Source organism: Cricetulus griseus, chromosome X (assembly GCF_003668045.3).
Source record: "Cricetulus griseus strain 17A/GY chromosome X, alternate assembly CriGri-PICRH-1.0, whole genome shotgun sequence".
Lineage (NCBI taxonomy): Eukaryota > Metazoa > Chordata > Mammalia > Rodentia > Cricetidae > Cricetulus > Cricetulus griseus.
In genome coordinates, this window is record NC_048604.1 from 23,666,438 (window position 1) to 23,684,974 (window position 18,537).

Below are 18,537 nucleotides of genomic sequence, written 5' to 3' on the forward strand. Positions count from 1 at the left end.
AGCTTGACTTGTTGCTAGCCAGCTTTTCTACTTAAATTATTCCATTTGTCTTTAAGCTTTGCCTGTGTGCTTTTCACCTCTCTTTATTCTCTATATCTTGTTTTTGTTCTTACGTCATGGCTAGCTGTGTGCCTGGGTGGCTAGGCCCCTGCATTCTGCCTGTCTCCCTTTTCTTGCTCTTCATACTAAGGATTGACGAGTAATATCAGTAGCTTTATATTTCAGTTCTGTAGCAGCTAGAAATATACTAAAGAGGTAATTCCTACAAAGAAAATTTCTACCTCCAAGTTCCAAAGATGGGCTTTATTTTAATCACTAGGATGAACGAAGTAGATGTGGTGGTTTGAAATTTCCTTTATCAGGCTTACTTTCAGTATTTCATTAATTACAGATAAATTATCACAGAAGATTTCCAAATGACTTCTTCCTGTTTTTATGCAGTATTTGAGACAATTGAAGAACCAACTCCTATTTCTACTTAATGTTTATGTTTTTATCTCAATCTTACCTTCTATCTCTCTCTCTAAAATAAAGCCACTTTTTAGCAACAGGTGAGTGGTTCACCACAATTGTATGACTCTATCACAGCTTTCAGTTTTTTAAGAGCATGTCTTAAGCCAGGCGTTGGTGGCACATGCCTTTAATCCCAGCACAGAGGAAGGCAGTTCTCTGTGAGTTCTAGGCCAGCCTGATTTACAGAGCAAGTGCCAGGATAGGCTCCAAAGTTACACAGAGAAACCCTGTCTCGAAAAACCAAAAAAGAAAAAAAAAGAGCATGACTTAGGAATTAGTACCTTGACCTTCATATATTTGTTGCCTTCTGAATTGCCTTGTTGAAGATTCATCAGTTCTTCATTTATTTTTGTTATATGTTTTTAATCTGAAACTCCTAGTGTTATATTTAGAATGACTTGAAAGCAGACATTTGGCTATTCACTTCCTCGCACCCTGTGAAAATTATTAAAATTAGGGAAGCAGACTCCTTGATACTAGACATGTATATCTATTTCCAGTTTAGAAAACAATGGCATAGTATGTTTAACATAATACAAGTATAGATTGTGATCAAGTTTTGCTTTTAAATGTACTATATGTTTTCATTAATTGATTGGTGACTACACCAATTGTCATCAGAGAGCCTTCATCCAGTAAATGATGGAAACAGATGCAGAGATCCATAGCCAAAAATTGGGCCAAGCTCGGAGAATCCTAATTAAGACAGAGAAGGCCTATACTAGGCAGAGGATCAAGGATATCACAAGGGAACCCACAACATCGATTAACCTGGGCTCCTAAGTGCTCAGAGTCTGAACCAAAGACCATGGAGCCTCCGTGGTGCCAACCCAGGCCATCTACATATATGTGACTATTGTATATCATGGTCTCCTTGTGGAACTCCTAACAGTGGAAGCAGGGGCTGTTGCCAAAGCTTTGGCTCACTCTTGGGAAACTAGTCTTTATACTCATTTGCCTTGCCCAGCCTTAACACAAGGGGAGGAGCTTAGTCTTACCTTAACTTGATATGTCATACTTTGTTGATACCCATGGGGGACCTGACCATTTCTGAGCAGAAACAGGAGGAAGGAAAGTGAAGGGGATATGGGAGAAGGGATAGGAGGAGAAGAGGGATGGAAAACTGTGATTGGGATGTAAAATAGATGAGCAAATTTAATTTAATGAAAATAAATACATTTTAAAATGAAAAAAAAATGTTCTATACATGTTTTACTTGGAAATGTTTCAGGGCTCATTACAAAGAAATTTAAAAGAGACAGAAATATTTAAATGCAGAGTGATTTTGGTAATATTGTATTGGAAGAAGAAAGTTCAACTTATGATGCTTTAGAGCACCTATACTTTTCATTTTAAGTATATATCTTTTGATTTTGCTAGCTTGACATAGCTGATTATTGAGTTAGGTTTTATATTTAATGTGTATTTTCCTTTGACAGATCCTAGCTAGATTATATGAAATAGACTCCAACTTTCTTTATCTTCAAAAATAAGTTTGATTTCATTACAAAATATGTCTGCAATCAAATTTCTCATGTGTAGGGATATGATAGAATACCCCGTTCCTCCTTATTGAATGATTGATGTAGTACTTTCACAGTATTGTATTTCTCCAGTATTCTCTCCTTTGTCTTTCATAAAGCCTGAACTATGCTTTAAAAACTCTACTTTAACCTCTTTCATTGATGGCTAAATGACCACCATCCTACATCTCTGTGTCCTGTATCTGGCATTTATTATCACCTCAACATGATGAACTACAAGCTGTGATTTAAAAGTGTATTTAGACATAAATTCAGAAGGTAGGCATTTCAGAGAATCTCATTGTTGACTTTTTCTCCTTTTTATTGTTGGAACAAACATTTCATATCACATACTCTGACCATACATTTCCTCTCCCTCAATCCCTCCCACCTCTTCTCCCATATGTCTACGCAACTAACTTTATGCCCCACCCTCTACACACTCAACCATGTTCCCTTTTTCCCTTTAAAAACAAGGAAACAAAAGACAACAAAAACTACACACACTTGCAGAGAGGCATACAAACACACACACATACACATAACAGAGTACACATAAATAGAAATGAAAATATAAAAGAAAAAGTCCAATAAGATAAAAATCCCAAACAAAGCAATTTAAGATAAATAATATACAAAATAATACCAAGTTAATTTTATATTTGCCAACTACTTCTTGATATTGTTTCCATCATTATGTGTTCTTAATATATACAATGAGACTCCACTGAAGAAAATTAATTCTATCTTTGCTTGCAATTATCCATTGCAAATAAATTCTTGTGGATGTGTAGGAGAATGTGTCTAATTCCTCCTCCCAGTGCACGGATATTACGGATATTACTGGCTTGAAACTTTACAGGCTCAGTAGATGCTACCACAGTGACTTTGAGTTCACATGTGCATCTGATGTACTGCTATATCTAGAGGACCCTGTTTAATTGGAGTCATTCATCACCTCTGGCTCTTAAAAGCTTTCAACCTTCTCTTACACATAGCTTCCTGAGCCAGGAAGACAGGATTGTTAGATACACTCCACTTAGAACTGAAAATACCAAGGTTTCTCACTCTGTACATTGTTCTTTTGTTGGCCTCTGTATTTGTTCCCATTAATTACAAAAGGAAGTTTCACTGATGACAGTTGAACAAGAAGCTGATCTGTGAGTATACCAGGGAGTCTTTAGTAGCCATTTTATTGTTATGTTTCTTTAGCAGAAAAACAGTCTTTGTTTTTTTCCCCTTAGCCCATGATTTATCCAGTGTCAGGTTCTTGGCCATGTGACTAGTGTTAGGTATGGGTTTCATCTCATATCTTGGCCCATAATTCCAAGCAGAGAGTGGTTGGTTAATAACCATTCCCTGCATATTCTTTGCTTCTTTTTGATTTCTAGTTCAATAACACAGTCATAGAGTAGTAGATATAAAATGAGAAAAGTGATTCTAGAAGTTATGAAATATTATCCACAGAATTCTGATATTTTTGAAAAAGAGGATTTGTTTTCCAATTTGACCATGCATTTGGAGAAGTATTGGAACTACAGAACTTTTTTTTAACATTCTTGGTAATTTATTTTTAAAATTTATTTTGAAGTTAACAGATGATCTACAATTGCATAAAATAATTACATATATTTTTTTAATTATTTACATCCTAACCACTGTTTTCCCTCCATCCTCATCTCACAGTTCCTCCCTAATACCCCCCTCTGTTTTCCCAATCCATTCCTATTCCTTTTATATCCAGAAAAGGGCAGGCCTCCCATGGATGTGATGCAAACATGGAATATGAAATCCATTAAGGATAGGCACTTCCTTTCCTATTAAGGCTGGACAAGACAACCCTTGTTATGGATTATTGTTTTAACTGGGCAAAGATGTGGTACATTTGTTCATGATGAAAATTATTACTTGGATTGTATAATGGTGTGTTACTTTTGTTTATGCTGCACTTGTTAATGATGTAATGATATGTGCTTAATTATGTAAAGATATGTTGCATCTGTTTTACATTGCCTACCTAAGCCTACTTATTAGTCTTCTTAAAATATGAATGGCCAATAGCCAGACAGGAGATGGATAGGTGGAATTTCCAGGCAGACAGAATAAAAAGGAGGAGAAACCTAAGCTCAAGAAAGGAGGAACAAGAGAAGAAGAAGGATGTGAGAATAAGGGAAGTGCCAGGGGTCAGCCACCCCACCACCCACCAGCCATGAAGTAAGAGGGAAAGAAAGACATAAGTATAAACAAAGGTAAAAAGGCCCAGAATCAAGACATAGAAGAAGAGAAACAGGATAATTTAAGTTAGAAATAAGCTAAACTAAGGCCAGGCATTTATAACTAAGTCTCCCTGTCATGATTTGGGAGCTGGGTGGTGGCCCAAAAGAAAAAGCCTGGTACAAACCCTGTAGGAAGAAAGAGTACCAAAACCCAGCAAAAATGTCAAAGACAGCCCTTGATCCAACTGTTAGGAGTCCCACAAGAAGACCAAGCTACACAAATACAACATATGTGCAGAGGTCCTAGGTCAATGCTATGCAGGCTTCCTGGTTGTTGCTTCAGTCTCTGTGAGCCTCTATGAACCAGTTAGTTCATTCTTTGGATTTTCTTATTGTCTCCCTGACCCCTCTGGATCCTACAATCCTTGCTTCCCCACTTCTGCAAGATACCTTAAGATCTGCCTAAATTTTGGCTGTGGACCTCTGCAACTGTTTCCATCAGTTCTGGAGTGAAGATTCTCTGATGACAATTGGGATAGGCAACAATCTATGACGATAACAGAATATCTTTAGGAATCATTTCATTGACTTTTTCAGTCATGTTTATTTGTATCATAGGTGTTTGGGCTATCCTGCCTCTGGGTCATGGCCAGCCAGGCTGTGATATGAGTGGTCGCCCTCTCATGGTATGGGTATCAAGCTGTTCAAGTTATTGGTTAGCCACTCCCACAATTTCTGCACCACCTTTATGTGTTGTAGATTTTGTCTTATATACCTTACGCTTATAGTGAAACATAAATCACATGGAAGTAATGTAGGAAACTCAGTGTTTAGTTATAATAAATGTAGTGCTTTTACAAATTTACTTTATTGTATCTCCATGCAGTTAAGGAAGGACAGGGCCACAATAAATAATTTGTTTCTGCTTAATGTAAGTTAATAATGAATATGTTGATGAAAAATTATGAGGAAACTTCATTTTCTTTCAGCCCAAATACAAATTTATTCTATGAACAATTTTTCACCATCACCTTTATCATTGAAAAACAAACCAAAATGTATTCAGTTTACTTAGGTTTTAGCCAAGATATCCACAAAATGTAAAGCTGACAGTCAGTGCTTCATAAAGTGGGTGGTTTTTTTTGGTTTTGCTTTGTTTGTTTTCATCAGGGGTTTGTGAGACAGGATCTCATGTATCCTACAGTAGCCTCAAACTTGCTATGTAGCTGAAGATGGCAGTCAACTCTGATCCTCCTTCCTCTACCTCCCAAATGCTAGATTACAAATATGCCACCATGCCCAGCCTACATTTTTCAACACTGTTTAACTTATACATTCTAACTAAGGGGACTTGATGGCCTTAGGCTTGTTCTCATTGGTCTATTGCTAAGTATTATACAACCAAGCACAAACATGAATACAGTAAAATCATGCATAATCAAGAATATGCCTAATTCTCATGGGCATACAACAGAGAAAGTGACAGAGACAGCCACAATTCATAATGCATATGGAGAACCTAAGAGAGTTGACCAAGACAAGACAGAGAAGAAGAAAAAATGCTATCTATGCCCTGGGATGCAGTGAAGGTGCACTCAGGAGCTTCACACACCAGATTTCTGTGCCCAGGAGAGGCAGGAAGCAGAGGTCAAGAAACCAAAATGGACCAAACCAAAACCAAGCTGAAGATACACTAACTTTTCAAGAGGTATGAAATATTTTTTTTTGGGGGGGGGTAAAAAGACTACTCTGCTCTAAAATAAAATACATAGCAAGCATATAAAACCCAGAGAGAATCCAAGGCAGCCTTTGGCCCTCAGATCTCAAGGGGACCTTCCTGGGACTCCATTCTTTACACTGCACAGCCTGAGTGCTCTCAGCCCATGCTCCTAATGTGTGCGCCTTCAAGACAGTGCAGAAGGACTGAGAAAACGGAGCTTACCCCAGATAACAATCCAACATTAAGGGAAGCATCCTCCTGTAACACTACACTGGCAGCGTATTCCAGCCTCTTTTGAGCCACTTGCAAATATGCTCACCCTGTACTACTCTGGAAGCCTGGCATTGTTGTGTCACATTCCTCATGAAGTAGTTCAAAAGTTTTGAAACAGCAGATTCAGAGATTTGCCTATACTATCATGGATGATTAAGGCTGACACCAAACTCTATGTCCCCTGCCTTCTCAAACTATTAAAAATCTTTTCCTTCGGGTTTTACTAAATTCACAAATAAAAAAAAAAACCCAAAGAGATGAAGGCACAAAAATGACAAAATGTCAAAACAATGGCAAAGGCCAAGTAAGAGAATGTGTGTGATCATCCCCACAGTCCAAACTTTTCTAAAGGGGGAAAAAAACCTGTACTTAGTTTATCAAAGCTTCATGCATTTTATAAAGTACTCTAGGGATTTAGAGAACTGAGGAGGTTGAGGCAGGGGAAGCATAGGTTCAGGTCAGCCTGAGCTTCATATTTAAAGCCCACCTTATAAATAACTAACATCCACACATTATCAATGGCGTTCTTCCATAGGCCACGTCTTTAAGGAAAGATGTCTGGCAGGACTATAGGCTGCATCCCAGGCTAGAGTGCTCTTAGATCGTCTTCAGAGGTGCAGAGATATTTGCAGATGCCTGCTCCAGGAAGGCCAAGGAGCCTTGAGGGATTTCAGGTGGCTTCTTGTGCTGAACATTGATGTCCTCCCGCACCTGCTCCAGTGTCTCAGCTTTGTCAAGTGCTTCTGGACCAGCGCATCCTTCTGCTGCAGTGCACTCCTTAGTTCTGAGACATCCTCTTTGATAACTTGACCTGGTTTCTGGACAGACAACTGCAACCTCTTTTTGTAAGAAAAAAATGTTCTGTCGGTCTTGCCATGTCCCAAAACTTCTGGATACACTCACTGATCAACATCAGTTCGAATTTCTTCCTGATCAGTTCCATTGACATAATCCTGATTCACAAGGGAGGAAAAGCAAGCCTTGAAAGACGACTCCAGCTCATCCAAAAAAGTGATGTTTGATGGTCTCAGAGCCCAGGGTTCTGCTTGCAGAAGTGAGGCCTGGTCTGGAAGGCTGGACCTGGGTGGCTAGGGAGCAGGGGACTGCCTGGAGAACATCCCGCCAAGAGACCCTGCCATGTCTGCAGTCATCAATGAACAATTTTGAAAGGGTTCCTGTATTATATAATTTTTATGCTTTTATTTTAGAGAAATGAAATGATTATTTCATTTTTGTGATTGTTGAGACTTATATTAGTTCAGGACAATCAATATTTCATTAATTTGTCTGTTTTGTAAAAGTCATGTGTAAATACTGATAAATTACCTATGATGATATATCATATATGAAGTTTTAAAAATCGTAAAATTAGCAAATAATAGAAACTTATCTATTTGTTTAAAATTTATTTTGCCAGAGAAACTAATTTTTGTTTGAATGAACATTCTACAATTTGTAAATAATATACAACCTGTTTTAAAAATAAATATTGTTAACTCATAGAAACATAAATAACATAAGCAAGGAACTACAGAATTTCTTAAGTCTTTTAAAAGTTAATGTTAAACTACATTAATATTTTTATGTGTCAGTTTGAGAAATACGCAAAATTCTGATAACATTTAATACTCAAAAAGAATTGACATATGTAAAGGTTTCCTAAGAACAGCTTCACAATATCTGCCCACATTTGAAAATCATACTCTTTGCGGCTATGGAGGTAGCTCAGTAGATAATGGTGCTTGCTATACAAGGATCTGAGTTCAAACCCTAGAACCTACATAATAAGCTAGACATGGCCATGCAACCCTGTAAACTCCAGCAATGTAGGGGGCAGAGACAGATTGCTGCAGCTTACTGGTTGTCAGCTTTTCTCAGAAGTATAAAGTAAAGAGGGATAGAGCAAGACACGTAGTGAAAACTTCTGACCTCTGCATTCATGAACATGGTCCCAAGCACAAACATTCATGTGTAAATATACTACATACATATGCCACACAAGGAAGTCATACTGTATGGCTCAAGAAAATTCCTTCTTAGGAACATATCTGTCATTATACTTCTATTACAAAATAGCTAATGTAATTTTATTACATCTTTGTTCAGAGTAGATAAAGGAGATCAAAGTACATAGTACATTTCCTTTATTAGGTAATATGAGGAATAGATTCTACTGCAGAATCTGTTATTCTTTTCTTTTTAACAGAGAATATATCTATACTTGATTTTATAAGTAGGTTGGATCTGTGTGTACTAATTTAAAAATAATAGAAATACTAAGAAAAAAAAACAATTTAAATATTGGTATTAATTTGTTACAAAATCAGTTATATAAATGGATGCATAACAGTGTTTTTTTTGAGATTTTAGGTGAATTTTGGGAGAGAAAATTCCTTTTGCTTTTCATTGTGAAGCCTTCACATTATTTGAAATGTTTACTGTGTTCATACTAAGTATGACATTTTGAGTGATTAGAATGATGAAAAAGAAAATTGGGACAAAGTGGAGTAACTTTTATTGGACATTCTCAGTATACTTTAGGGTGTTATGCTTTTGGCATGCCTCTCTGTTTTAATTTTTAAAAATACCTTTCAATATAATAATTTTTCTACTTCATGAGTGAGGTAAATATTGACATCAAGTGTAAAAAATATTACGTAATTGTATTTCTAGTCTTCAAAAACCAAAACATATTTATAGAAACTGAGTTTTAAAAATCTAAAAAAATAATTAAATGTGTCAAGTTTGAAGTATGAACATAGTTCAGTCTATTTCTGAACAATAGTACTGTTAATTATCTATATTTTTCTCACAAATAGAATACCTCAAAAGAGAAAATGTAAAAAAATGGTAGAATTCAGAACATCATCTATTAATTTATGTGAATTATTTTTAAAATGTTAAAAAATCAGGGACAAATAAATAAGTCACAGTAACCAATTAAAACTTACAGTTTAGGTTGAAAAAGAGTCAAAGATAATGAGTAAATCTTGATGTGGTCATAATGGAATTTATGAAAATAGGAGAGATTGGGGAAGAACCGTTGGTAAAACTCATGTTTGCATACACTGACTTTCTGATAAATGTGGTACACCTATGAACGTCCACTATTGGATGACAGAATATGCTGCATTGATTCTTCTCCCTGTTATTGTAATTATCCAGGTCTTTCAAGTCTATTAATTACTTTTAGTACTTTTTCCTTTAATATCCCTTTATATTAAATTTCCTATAAAAAAGCAAAATAATTTTTAATCTTAGCCCAACACATTTTAATAAAAAATAATTTAATTAGAATACAATTATATCAAATCTTGTCTTTCATACAGCCTCCTCCAATTTCCTCCCTTATGTCCCTGTAGCGTGAATGTTTCTGGCCCGGCTAGGTCCCGCTGCCATTTCAGCCCCAAATGATCACACAGACGCTATGTTAATTATGAAACTGTTGGCCACTGACTATGGCTTCTTATTGACTAGCTCTGTCTAAATTCTTAACCCATTTCTAATAATGTAAGTATTTCCTCATGGCCTTATCTTACCGGAGAAAGGTCCAGGGAACCCTTACACATCTGTTGTTCTAAATCTCGACTGTTCAGCATCTCAGCAGAGAAGAGAAGAGAGCAATATCCTGTTTGTCCTTGCTTGTATTCTGATTCCTACCTGCTATGTCACATCCTGGGTCTATAACACTTCCTGGGATCCCATGTCAGCTCCTCTCTGCCTATACTTCCCAGACTCCTCCTTGTCTCCTAGTCCCACCTACCTTGCTTCCCTGTTGGCCAATAGTGCTTTATTCATCAACCAAAAAGACAAACATATACACAGAAGAACATTCGCCATCATGTCTCTTTACTCCTTCTCTAACTGGTAGTCTGTTTTTCTTTGATTACATTTTAAAACTATTTTTATTTATTCTTCAAAAATTCATACATTTATGTAATTTATTTGATCACATTCACTTCTCATTTCCCTTTCAGATCCTTATCCTATTCCTACTTTATGCTTCTATCCAAATTTTATAATCTATCGGGTTTATATATTAGCTTTCATGTACACGGGTCCGAGGTTACTTATTGGATCAAGAACAGTTTAAGCACATCTACAACCCTGAGGAAAAATTACTCACTTTCCCAAAAACCATTAGGTGTCAATAAATCCTCATATAGTGATGGAGTCTCATATGTTCCTCCCCTATCCCTAGTGGAATGTTGGAAGTCTCCATTTGTGCAGGGTCTTGTGCCAGTAACCAAAGAAGTTAATCATTCATGTATGGAAGAGCCATATAATGCCAAAAGAATTCCACAGAACTTCTAATCCTCTGGATATCACTTCCACCCTCTTTTCTGCAGTTCCCCCTGAGCCTTCAGAGGGTAATGTAATATATATGTTCCACATATGGCTGTGGTCTCCATAGTCATTGATTCAGAGCACTTTCACTGGTTCGCCACTGCCTACTGTAAAAGGAAGCTTCTCTGACCAAGATTAAAAACATAACTAATCTACAGCTATAAACAATTTGTCGAAGGCGGTTTAACCAAAAGAACAAAATAACATCATTAATTAAATAATTGGATCCTGAAGTAAAACTTTCACAAGTACACTGCTTAACTGAGGGTAATTGCAAAGTAAACACCTTTAATGGAGTTCTACTTCTTTTGTGTGATGGCCTGTAAAGCCTTTATATTGTTCAAAGATATTATACTTCTTTCATCTTTCAAAAATGACTGCAAATGAGGAAATTAAAGATGAATGCAATATATAATACTGATTTGGTATCGTAAGTACAAAGGAGCTTTGTTAACACCCTTATTTCAATACACAACACACAATTATAAGTATCTGTTCACACAGTAGTCCTTTTAACTACAGCCATTATCATGAAGAAGTATAATGCATGCCGTATTTGACTACTTAGATTTTCAAGTAATAATGCTTAAGTAGAAAAGAAAATGAATTTGATAATATATTATCTTTTACTATTTGATGAAAAATAGCTTTTTAAATATGGCATCATCATTTAAAGTTAATGATTAGATGATTAAGATTATTTTTTGCACCTTAAGTTTTCCAAATTTGGAATTCAGCTTTGTAGTTCACAAAGAACTCAATTCAGATTGTCTATAATTTCAGTCCCCTTTTCTATAGTTGAAAGAGAGCAACAAGGTAGTATTTACTTTTATATCTACATTATACAGGTTGTATACCCTTGTATGTATATAATTTTTCTGTAGTATGCAAATGACAGAACATTTAGTCTGCAAAGATTTTTTGTTTCTCTTTTTTTAACATTCATATAAAAATTCAATATCATTTTTGGATATGCTCATTTTTTTATCAGTGATTAGAGTTTTTGTACTGGTGACGTGATTTCAAAAGCCTCTTTGAAAAGAGTTCTCAAAATTAGTATTGTTTGTGAGGATTAATATTATTTTTTGTTTGTTTGTCAAGATAGGGTTTCTCTGTTTAGCTTTAGAGCCTGTCCTAGAACTTGCTCTGTAGATCAGGCTGCCTCAAACTCACAGAGATCTGCCTTTCTTTGCCTGCTAAGTGCTGGAATTAAAGGCATGCACCACCGCTGACTGGCTTGTGAGGATTATTTTTCTTATCTATGGTGGTGGCTATCACAAAGATTTTGGTAATCTTCTTATAGCTAATTTGTGGTCTGCAGAATTTCTATATCGTTTGATGTGGCTCAGAGAAGCCAAAATGATGGACACTTATGGCACAGAGTAAGTAGAAGTGTTAGTTTAAATAATAGATACTGTGTCTCGTGAAATCAAATGAGAATTCTAAGGACAGGGACAGTGGAAAAAGGCATTTAGAATGCCATTTAGAATGACCAGAAAATAAAAATTTCATTTTATACCATAGATAAAACATGGAATATACAGAAATTTTAAAAAAGATTATTGAATGCTGCAATAGAATAGAACAAATCGCATATACAAAGTAATTGTTAAAGGAACAACAGGTTTCTCATAAGATTCTAAAAGTAGAGATGATATATCTTAATTTTCCATTACTATGACAAAACACCATGACCAAAGTAATTTACAAAAGGAAGTGTTTAATTATGTTTTCAGAGCATTAGAGTCTCTGATGGTGGAATAAAGGCATGGCAGCAGAAACAGTTGAAAACTCATATCTTAAGCAAGTAGAGAAACACTACGAAGGGCACAATTTTTTTAAAAATAAAATTCCCAAAGCTCTCAACCCCAGTGAGATATCCTCCTCCAAGACCACACCTTCTAACCATTCCCAAACAGGTCCACCAACTGAACCATTCCCAAACAGGTCCACCAACTGGGAACTAAGTATTCAAATACATGGACCTATGGGGACCATTCTCCTTCAAAACAGCACAATATATAATGATATACTCCCATTTTTTTGTTTTGTTTGATCTTTTACTGAATTTTTTCTTTGACATTTCATATATGATTACCGTAATACTTAACTCTCTTGAGTATTGTTTCTTTCTCTTCAGGCCTACCTTTCCTTCTAATTCCTTTCAAACCTGTTTTTTTTTTAATTTTCAGATCTTAATTATAATATTTCTCTCTTCCTATGATTTCCTCCAAATCCTCCCATGTTCCCCTACATATCCTTACTCCCTTTCAAAATCTCTTTTTAAATAATTGACATTTCATGCATATATATATATATATATATATATATATATATATTATATATATATGCCTACATATGACCTGCTTAATCTATATAATAGGATTTGTATGTTTGTTTTCTGGACTCGGGGTGACTAATTGCTATCAGATACCAATTCATGTTTTCTCCCACTATCGGCATCTGTTACTTGCCTATAGTTACTCTTGTAGGGGTGAGAACTCACAGGCTTGGCCCTATCCTCTGGTATGTCTGTTCATATCATACTTGTTCAACTCGAGTTTAGGAATTCTTATTGGTGAGACTTTATGAGTATAGCCTCTGACATTACAAAAAAAATTCACAGTGGCTTCTGTAATAATCTGGTTCCTACAACTTTCCACTGCCTCTTTCATCAGGTTTCCTGAGCCTTAGGTACAAGAGTGTTGTCTCAGAATATCCATTCATACTGGACTCCACAACTCTGCATTTGATTAGTTATGAATTTCTGTAATTGCCTCAACCTGTTGTACAGAGAATTTTCCTTGAGGTGTAGGTGGTAAGGACTATACTTATCTATGGGTATAAGGACAAAGGTTTAGGTTGTCATTAGGGATTATACTGGTTTAGTAAATTTGCAAGTTCACCATAAGGATCTGTGACTTCACCTATAAAGTAATTTGCTAAGTTTCCAATACCAGATATGGTTTTCTCCTTTTGAGAAAATTTTAATTCCAGTTAGAGCACTATTGGTTACCAACAAGGTTTGTGTGCCATTACTTCTCCCTTAGGGGTATTATGACACTATGTTTGCCCATAAGCATCATAGCTGGGTACAAATGTTGTTTGCTTTCATCCTTTGGAAGCTTGTATAACTTCTGGTAACATGAAAGCTACTCCTCAGGGAGGAACTATTCATATAAATTCAAACTCAGGGGCTTTGGAGTCTTGGGAATGGTATCTTTAATAGTAGGGACTTCCTTTCCACCTCTGGGGGTGACTTGAAGGCAATAGCCATAGGCTGCATGATTTGTAATTACCTTGATAGTTCTGACAAACCACTCAAGAGAAGGCTTGTCTGGCACTAACATCCAAGTTTGTTACATGGAGTCTAGGTGTTTGAAACAAGCCCACATGCTTACATACCAAATAATGCAAAACTGTACTTTCTCCACAAACCTGGAGACATGAATATTGCAAATAGACAAAAATATATATTTGATTATGCTAGCTGAGGACCACCCCATTCTTTGTTTTGTCAGTCCCTCAGATATGAGCAAGCTCCTTTAGCCTCATCTGTGAGTTCATATTCCTGTCACTGCCTTAATATGCTATATTCCCTGGACTCTGAGACAATATCAATGACTGATCTCTTTAGTTACCTGACTTCTTGTTATGAAATTGGCCAACAAAGAGTAATGTATTTAATATATGGGCAACATAAGTTATATACCATAGTAAAAGGACATTATGAAACTCAGGACTATCTAGAATTAATACATGCATATGGAAAACAGCTTTAAAATAAGCTAGTAACATTATAGAGGCAACTACACCACTTCACAGGAATAATATGACTCTTCAATCTAGTTTAGAAAGAAACAATTTTTAATTGACTACAAAGAAGCCACTTCATAATTATATAACTTGCTAATGTCTAGTAAATTATAGAAACTACTTGAATTTTCACAATTGACCTGCAAATACAAGCAATTTAGAATAGGCAAATAGTGCTTGTGATTAATCAACTGAGTCACAGTTGGATTTTTATGGAACTCTTGTTTTGCCGGTGTCTATTTCAGTATGTAAATTAAAGAAGATACTTTAAATTTAAACAAAATAATCTTCAATACAGTTTTCTCAAATCCAAGAAGATAAGTAAAAACAAAAAAAGATGATCCAAAAGTTTGTCTAGCATTAACAGTGTTTTAATGCAACACAGTTATATCAAGAGAGCTATTTTAGCTTAATGGCAAGTAATTATTAGCAGTTAAGCAAGAATGATGGAGAAGAAACTCAATGAAATAACATTTAAGCTAGTGAGATATTTAGTCCTTTTCAAAGAACTGTCCTCTATTTTCATGAATGTTTCCAAATAATACTACCTTATCTTTTTCACGTGTTTTACAAACAAAAATACATCAATACATCAATCACTTGTCAGAGAAACACAAATCTACCTCTAAGTTATAATTTAGGAGAAATCTGGATGCATAAAGCAACTCAAGATAACAATTAGTTAGGAGCAATAAAATGCATTTGCTAGGCAACTAATATACAGTTGCTAAACATGAGTCAATTCATCACAATTTTCTTTTATCTTATAAAATATTGTTATTAAAGTACTTACCATTCACCTGAAGATTGTTGGTTGCATGAACAAATTGACTTAATAGACTCTGTCCTGAAAACCATAAAACCAGAAAATAATTGCATTTAAAATCAGAATTGTAAAGGCTCTAGGATGGCATATAAGGTAGTCATCAATCTCATTATCAGGAGAGGGCATTTAAGGTAGTCTCTCCTCTGTTGCTTAGATTGTTAGTTGGTGTCATCTTTGTAGATCTCTGGACATTTCCCTAGTGCCAGATTTCTCTTTAAACCTATAATGGCTCCATCTATTATGGTATCTTTCTTGCTCTCCTCTATTCTTCCCCTGACTCAACCTTCCTGCTCCCTCATGTCCTGCTCTCTCCTCATCTTCTCCACTTCTCTTTCATCCAGTAGCTGATGGCAGTGGAAGCAGTAGCAGATACACACAGCTAATCACTAAGCTGAACTCTTCAAGTCCAGTTGCAGAGAGGAAGTAGTGATGAGCAAAGGGATCAAGAGCAGGCTGGAGTAACCCACAGAAACAGCTGACCTGAACTAGGGAGAGCTCATGGCCCCCATACTGATAGCTGGGAAACCATCATAGGATTGACCCAGAACCCTGAACATGGGTGTCTGTTAGGAGGCCTGAGCAATCTATGGGACCTCTAGTAGTGGATCAGTACTTATCCCTACTATACAAATGGACTTTGGGAGCCCATTCCACATAGAGGGTTACTCTCTCAGCCTAGACACACGGGGGAGGGCCTAGGCCCTATTCCAAATGATGTGATAGACTTTGAAGATCCCCCACAGAAGGTGTCATCCTCCCTGGGGAGCAGAAAGGGGATGGGATAGCAGATTGGTGAGGTCAGTGGAGGATGGGAGGGAGAGGGAACTGGGATTGACATGTAAAACAAGATTGTTTCTAATTTGAATGAAAAAAAGGTAAATAAAAGAAATGGCAAAAAAATCAGAATTGTGAATCAAATTTTATTTTAAGTAGCTTGAATTTTCACAATTCTAAAATGTATTTGAATTAGTTAAGGTAAAAGTGAGTAGGTAAACAAAATATTGTTTTAGTTTCTAGAATAATTTTGGATTTTGAAAACATAAATGTATTAAAATCACTATATTCAATTGAGTGTGTGTGTATGTGTGTATGCATGAGTGTAAACAAAATAGTTTTGCTTTAAGGTGGTGAGTTAATGACAGGAATCAAAGATATTACAACTTTCTTGTATACATTGATGTAGATAGAAGTTTCTGTCCTGTCTAAGATTCCTAGCAATAGTAGAGAGGATGCCCGAACTGGCCTGCCCCTGTAATCAGATTGATGAGTACCCCAACTATCATCATAGAGCCTTCATCCAGTAATTGATGGAACCACACTCAGAGATCCAAAACCAAGAACCAGGCCAAGCTCTGGGAATTCAGTCCAAGAGATGGAGGAGTGAACATATGATCAAGGAAGATCAAGACCATAATGGAGAAATCCACAGAGACCACTGAACCAAGCACTTGGAAACTCATGTACTCTAGTCTAGATCTACATCTGCAGACTCCAGGGGACCAAACAAGGCCTTCCATATGTGGGAGACAGTTGTGAAGCTTGGAGTATCAGAGGGGCCCCTGACAGTATGACCACGATACAAACCTGGTACGTGAGCTAGTTTGTTGGAGCTCACTCCTTAGAGTGAGATGTCATGCTCAGAGCCAGTAGGATCATTATATAATCCTGGCAAATGAGGTAGCTTGTTGGAGGCTACTCTCCATGGTGGGATGCCATGCTCAGTCTTAATGCATGGGAAAGGGACCGGGCCCTGCCCCAACCTATTGTACTTGACTATGTTGACTCCTCATGGGAGCCCTTACCAGTGAGAAGGAATAGACTGAGGGTGGGCTAGGGAGGAGGTAAGGGAGGGTGGGAGAAGGTTAGAGAGGGTAGGAAGAGGCAAAGGGGTGGGAGGAAGAATTGTTGGAATGTAAAATGGAATAAAAATTTAAAAAATGGAAAAGTACTCTAGACTAAGATTACTTGTATTCTGACTAGTATCAATGGTTGTGACAAATGCAAAATAAATAAATTAGGACCATGATTATGATATAATTAAAATAGGAAGTGAGGGAGATAAGAATATTTTGTTCTTATTCACGAAAGCTAATTTTTCTAAATATATTTTTATTTTAGAAGCACTCATATTTACACATCAATCTCCCATTCTCTCACCCTCTCATCCACACATGCTCCTCACTGACCCCACAACCCACCCCCCACCCACTCCACAGGGATAGTGAGGCCCTCCACAGGGGACCATCAAAGTCTATCACATCATTTGGGGGAGGACCCAGGCCCTCCTTGCTGTATCTGGGCTGCAACAGTATCCCTCCATAGGGAATGGGCTCACAAAGTCCATTTGTGCTCTAGGGATAAAGACTGGCTCCACTGTTAGAGGTTGCATAGACTGCTCTGGCCTCCTAGCTGACACTCACATTCAGAGGGCTTGGTTAGGCCCAATGCTGGTTCCCCAGCTTTATGACTAAGGTCTCCATGCTCTCACTAGGTCATTTCAACTGTTTCTGCAGGTTTCTCCAGCACCATATTGACTCTTTTGCTCATCTCTCCTCCCTCTCCACAAATGGATTCCAGGAGTATGGCTCAGTGTTTAGCTGGGATTGCCTGTTTCTGCTTCGATCAGCTACTGGATGAAGGCTCTAGGAATGACAACCAAGGTATTCATCAATCTCATTATAGGGGAAGGGCATCAAAGGCATCTTCTCCACCACTGCCTAACATTCTCCCTGTGCCAGTCCTCTCGCCAAACCTATACTGGCTCCCTCTATCAAGGCATCTCCTTTCTTTCCCTCCTCTATTCCTCCCCTGTCTCAGGCCTCTGTTCTCCTCCCCCCTCTTATACAATGACTAGATCTGTATAGTCATTGTTCTAATAGGCTACTTAAATTCATAGCATGTTTTATTTACATGTATGTATAATGGAACATGTTAAAATTGGTGACAGCTCTAAGATATGAGTATGTTATTGTGAGATCTCAAACACCAGAAACAAATAGCTCCCAAGAAATACATCCAATATAAAATTAAAAATAACTTTCAGGAAATCTCAAAGCGATCGCCTTGATAATCTCAAAAAAAGGAAATTATTTCGCTGTGTTTGTTTTCTTACCACATAGAATTTCTTTGTATATACTTTGCCTCTTAGATATACAATATGTAATTCTCAAAGTTAGAGCTCGGTAATACTGTTTAACAGAGTTGAATGTATGCATACAGAGATAAATTCTTTAGAGTATATAAACATGAAAGTTTCAGCTATGTAACTAATGATTTTGGTGACTTTATAATTATGGTAGAATT

The 18,537-nt window shown here is 36.7% G+C and overlaps 1 pseudogene; it reads right to left on the reverse strand.

Moving 5' to 3' along the window:
• Positions 1 to 6,842: 6,842 nt before the first annotated feature.
• On the reverse strand, positions 6,843 to 7,384 carry LOC100764979 (annotated as a pseudogene).
• Positions 7,385 to 18,537: the final 11,153 nt, after the last annotated feature.